The 5,876-nt window shown below is 52.2% G+C and overlaps 1 long non-coding RNA gene across 2 annotated transcripts in view; it reads left to right on the top strand.

Moving 5' to 3' along the window:
- Positions 1 to 5,876, top strand: part of LOC108444896 — a 54,980-nt gene that overhangs the window by 17,309 nt on the left and 31,795 nt on the right. For both annotated transcript variants that reach the window (XR_001859617.1, XR_001859616.1), the window contains one exon: positions 124 to 254. This is a non-coding gene — a long non-coding RNA (uncharacterized LOC108444896). The remainder of the gene's footprint in view (positions 1 to 123; positions 255 to 5,876) is intronic.

Here is a 5,876-nt window from a genome sequence, read left to right as displayed (position 1 = left end):
AGCAGGGGCAGGTTTCTGACAGGAACTCACTGGGCTGTTGCTCACAGGTAGTGACAGAGCTCAGCTATCACAAAGAATTCTGCTGCCTACCTTCCCACATGCCAATTTGTGTCTTCATTTCAGCTGTGATTCCCCTCTTCGAGCTGACAGCAGCTCTCACCATCTGGAGAGAGGTGTGCTTCTCCCTGGCTGAGCCTTCCAGCGTGGAGCTGCCGGAGGAGCATGAGGAAACATCACAAACTGGGAAACATCAGGTGTTTGTTTCTCCACAGGCTGTTCTGGGATGCCTATAAATGAAAAGTGTGCTCCAAAGTGACCTGAGAGCAAAGGGATGCTAAATACTGGGATCAATCCAGGCTGGGGGATGAGCAGATTGAGAGCAGCCTTGCCAAGAAGGATTTGGGGGTGTTGGTGGGAGAAAAACTGGACGTGTTCTGTGGCCTGGGGTGATCCCCCAGCGTGGGCAGCAGGGGAGGGGGATTCTGCCCTTCTGCCCCTGTGCTCAGCTGAGACTCCACCTGCAGAGCTGCCCCAGCCCTGGGGCCAGACGCACAAGGACCTGGAGCTGCTGCCACAAAAACAGATTCCTGCCAAAGCTGCCCCAGGGCTGGAGCCCCTCTGCTCTGGAGCCAGGCTGGGAGAGCTGGGGGTGCTCACCTGGAGAGGAGAAGGCTCCAGGGAGAGCTCAGAGCCCCTTGCAGGGCCTGAAGGGGCTCCAGGAGAGCTGGAGAGGGACTGGGGACAAGGGCTGGAGGGACAGGACACAGGGAATGGCTTGGACATCAGAGCTCATTCAACATGTGATGTTGATGTGAAATGGGCCATGGGCTCATTCAACAAGCGACATTTCACAGATATGTTTAATTTTGAAAAGTCATTGAAAAATCCCCAGAGCAAAGTGTTCTTGTAAAGTTGAAATGGAGCAGGCTCATTTTCTCTTTTGGGACTTCTGCTGGGAGTTTTAATTCAAGTATGTAATAATTGTTTAAAAAGTCCCAAACCAGACCAGTCCTCTTTAAATCACAAACAGAACAAGATCATTTGGCTTCCGGACTGATTTTTGGAGATTATCTTGAACAGGAAAAACCACAGCTATATAGAAATTCAGAGATGTTTTTGTCCTCATCTGGGGCTGGGTATGACCCATGGGCTGGAGGGAACTGAGTGATTTTCCAGCATCAGCCATGATTTCCATGGTGTGGATTGCTGCTTGATTCACTGCAGATGAGTGAATTATCAGTGAAATATCTGTGTTCTTCTGCCTTTATTAAAGGCATCAAACAAGCAACTGGCACTGCTGAACTACTTTGTCAGGGAGAAGAAAACCTCCTAGGGCAGGAATATCGACAGTTTGTAAACTCCGTCCTGACCTTTCTCCTTCACATAAACTTGGGGGCTGAGTCAGGACAATAAATCTGCTGCATCTCCTACAGGAAGGGAAATGATTACTGATCTCTCCGTGATGAAAGGAACTTTATCCTGAAGCCTGGCTGGTTGGTGATTTGCAGACCTTCCATGGAATGGGAGGGGATTTATGCAGCAGTAACCTGGCCCTGCATGGGGATGCCGCTGTGGGGCACTTCTGTGTCTTCAGAAAGGCATCCAGATGTCTCTGCATTACTGCTGGCCATGGAGGGGAGGAAAAGATGCAGGAAAAAAGATCTTGGCTAAGGTCTAGAAATCACAGATGGGCTACGGGTGAGGCATGGAAAGTGGAGAGCAAGGAATGGGAAGTGGAGAGCAAGGAAGGGATCAATCCAGAATAAGCAAACACAAGAGCAGACAAAGCGAAGAGAAGCAGGATCTCCATGGAGATTACCAATGCAGGTTAATGGAATAAAATATTTTTGCACTGTTTGGAAAGGTTCCTCCCAGGACCTTTGGAAGCAGCAGAAAACGGAAGATGTGCTCCCTCAGCCTGCCAGGGCTCGGGTTGGACATGAGGGCTCTTCCCAAGGAGCTCTTCCCACGCCTTCCTGGAGCAGAGAGGCAGAAGTGGGGTTAATTCCCTCCTTGACAGCAAGAACCAAGAGCTTATTTATGATGGGCAGCAGCTTAGTGGAGCCATGTTTGAGCAGCCCTATAAAGAGCAGAGTGGTTTGAAAGCCCTGAGTGAAAGCCAGTCAGGTTTTTATATTTTTTTTAAAGCCTCATCAAGCTCTAAGCGGAGTTTGGCTTTGGTGCATGGCAGATGGCTCAGGAGATGTTTCTCTGCTCTATACATAGTAATTTTTGACCTAAATCTACTTTTGCCTCTTCTACAGGAAGCATACGTATTTTTGCTGGTGTGGGAGATTTCCAGAGCAATTCCAGGATAGGTTTTCTGGGAAAGGAGTGGGGAAAGCCCACTGCCATCCCCTGGTAGGACAGCTCCCCATCCCAGAGACCATGCCAGGTTCTCTGCAGTCAGAACCAACAGCTCTGCCCTCTTGAGGATATGAATGCAGCTGGGCCAAATCCATTGCACCACTGGGACCTCTGTCTGCACCACCCCGAAGTTTTGGGAGCCATTCCTAGCTTGCAGCTCAAGGCTGTGGGAGCAACGTGGGCTTGGAATGCGGCTCATCAGAAGCAGAATCATGGAATGGTTTGGGGTAGAAGGGACCTTAAAGCCCATCCAGTGCCACCCCCTGCCACGGGCAGGGACACCTTCCACTGTCCCAGGGTGCTCCAAGCCCCGTCCAACCTGGCCTGGGACAATTCCTGAAGCGAAGCTGCCTTGCCCCTGCGTGTCACGATGTAGGTGACAGGTGTGTCACGATGGGAGAGTGCCTCTGCTCTGGCTACGGAGGAGCTCGGAACAGCACCTGACAAAATGTCTGCTGAAAACCAAGATGTGTAAGAAGAGGGTGAATTTTCAGTGCGGCTGTATCCGAGATGAGGCAATCCAGGATCTCAGCAGGACCCTGAAGCCTATTAAAATATAATGCCTCTGGTCTGCCAGCACTGCCCTGGTACCTCCAGCGCTTTTTTTTCCAGCACTGGTTGCTCATCCACAGTGCCAGGAGGGGCCGTAGAGATGGGGCAGGATCAGAGGCGCAGATCTGTAGGGTTTGTTTGAACCACCGGTCCCCAAACCCCAGAGCAGGGGGTGTTGCAGGCTCACCTGCAGTGCTTGTGGCAGGGGCTGAGGAGCCCTGGCTCAGCCTCACCTGCTTTGCAGCGGGCAGCTCCTTGCTGTCCCTCCGCAAGGTTTCATCGCCCTGCTCTCCCCGGGGCTTAGGGAAGCGAGGGAGAGGAACTGGAGCCATCAGGGATGCTGTAACACAGGAATCCTGTCAGAGTGCTAATGCGGCTGCATTAGCGCTAATGGGCACCGCCACCAGCAGGCTCTCGGGAGGAGGGAGCATGCCGAGCGTTGAATTCCACTAATGCTTCCTTAATCCAACCAGTCTTTAAAAGAGTAATGAAAAGAGCTCCTGTTTACAAATAACCAGGGCAGAGCAGGGGATCGTGGCCATCTCTGGGCTTTCTTGCTCTTTACCCAGAGAGAGAACAGCCCCAGGCTGTGGGCTCTGCCTTGTATCCTGTTACCAAATCCCACCCTCGGCACCAGGAATCACAAGTGTGTCCTGTTAAATAACCAGGTTGCCTAAGCTTGGTCTGATGTACTGAAACAACATTTGCAAAGTGCAAATCCCGCTGTCGGTTACGTAACTGAATTATCCTTCCATATGCCAGACAGCAATTCTACAGTTAATTGATTTTAATCTAATCATTTGTAGCCAGTCACCAGTTTTAATCAAGCCTGCCCACCCCCAGCCCATCGTTTTGCATGAGCCATCTTTCCAGCAATTACTGGTTTTAATTATATGAAAGTCTGGTTATGTTTCATTAATTCTTGTCACATTACCACAGCCCTCCATTTCCACATCCAGAGTCCAGCCACCTCGGCATCATGATCCATTACAGCGGACAAACAGGAGCGTCCTCGCTCCAGCTTCATTAGATTTGGAATGCTAATCAGCAGGATTCAGAGGAGGCAAAACACGGGTACTCACCCGTTCTCCTCTCCCTCCTCTGCTCTCCACAGCCTGGCTCCAGCACTGGGCACCTGCTTCTGGCCTGGGGGCATCCAAACCAGGGCAGAGGCCCAAATATCTCAAAATGCTCCATTTCGCTTGAGGAAAAGTACTCGGGACCTCCCAGGGGAGGAGGAATATCCCTCACTACTCCAATTCCAAGACTTACCACCAACATGAAATGCATCTTGGGGGTGGGCAAAGGGAAAGGCACAAATCCTCGAGGTTACCATGTGCAAACAGAGCGAGAGTCCCTGTGCAACGGGGTGGGTGCTCTCTCCAAATGGAGGGTGATGGAGAGCAGGGCCAGGGTGAGGAGGAGGAGGTGGAGGAAGGGTGGGAACTGACCTCCAGCAGCATTTGGGAAGGGAAATTGCATGTCATGCACCAGGCAGCACCTGCAAGAGCCTGGACTTGGTGTGAGGCTGGAGAAGTGACTGTAACTGGGATCAGTGGGATGTCCCTGGCTAACACTCAGGATGTGATCCGTGCCAGGGCAGGAGGCAGGAGGCATGAAATTCCCTCCCTTCAGCCCAGTTTGGCTGGCTCTGGAGGCTCAGAAATGGTGGCCCAACACAGGGGCCTTCCAACCTGAATCATTCCATGCTTCCATGATGATTCCGTGGCCCGAGCTGAGTGGGCGGGTGTCCTCATCCTTAGGAAGAGATCGGTTTGGCAGGAAAACTGCGAGCAGAGCCGGATTTTTGAGCAAGTGTGAAGTTCAGAGGCTCATGGATATTTAGAGCTGTTGCTGGAGTGGAGATGTCTGCTCCAGCCTGAGCCCACATCCAGGGCCCAGCTTTAAAAGAGCTCAGTACCACTGGATTACTGAAATGGGATTCCCCCAAAAGCAGGTGCTGGATCCCAGCTGCACGAGCAGCCAGGGCATGTGCAGGAAACCCCTGCCTCTCCTTCCCTCCACATAGCTCCATATTCCCTCTGGGATTTCCAGCAGGGACACAGCCTCACCGGGCAGTGGTGTGGGGCAGGTGGATCCCCAGGGATCAGAGCTGTCCCTGCTCCCGTGGGGGATCCCCTTCCTGCCCCCATCACTGCCCCCAGGAGTCAGTGATGCTGAGATGGAGAACAGGCATCTTCCCCACACCTGGGCTTGAGGGATGAGCCAAGGAGGATTTTGCCTCTGGAAACACTCTGCCTACAGGCTGACCATTGGTCTGGGTGAGTCACCCCAGCCATGGGCTCTGGCTTCTTCCCACTTCAACAAATACCTAATAAAAATGAAAAATTGCTTCATATCTAGTTGGACAGAACAGGAAGCCCTGCTATTCGCACCAGAAAGTGAATATTTCCTTTTCCTAAAGCGTCTTTGTTGGAATCCACTTGCTGCAGCCTGCCTGGAGCTGGTGTGGGGGAAGGAGATGCCAGGGAGTCTCATGGGATTGTCCCTGCGTCCTTCCTTCCACCCTTCTGCTGCTGCTGGGGGCGTGTGGGCCTGGAAGAGCCCTGGCCATGGGGCTGGGGGGTTTCTGTCCTGTCCTGTGTTTCTAAGGACACCCTCTCACCCCAAGGAGGGACAGAAACCCCCCACACCCAAAAGAGGCCAGAAAAGGGAGCCAATCACTCCAAATAGGATGTCGAACATAAATAATGGATGACCAGTGGAATGGGCTAATGAGGCTTTTATAGACAGCTAATAAAGCAAGCAGGAAAAGCCTCGTTCTGTCTGAGGTAACGCTGCCAGCCTGAGCGAGTAATCTTGGCTCTGGGGACCACTTTGTGTTTAATCCTCCCTTTCCCCATCCAGGTCAGTTTTCTACAGGTATGAATTATTGAATCCAGCCAAATCTCCCCTGCACTCCTGCTAGCCATGGCCTCTGTCGCTGGGGCCTTCTT

The sequence above is a fragment of the Corvus brachyrhynchos genome, unplaced genomic scaffold (genome assembly GCF_000691975.1).
Source record: "Corvus brachyrhynchos isolate BGI_N302 unplaced genomic scaffold, ASM69197v1 scaffold412, whole genome shotgun sequence".
NCBI classification, from domain to species: domain Eukaryota; kingdom Metazoa; phylum Chordata; class Aves; order Passeriformes; family Corvidae; genus Corvus; species Corvus brachyrhynchos.
The sequence above is the reverse complement of the archived record's forward strand: the minus strand, read 5'-3'. Positions and strand labels throughout refer to the sequence as shown.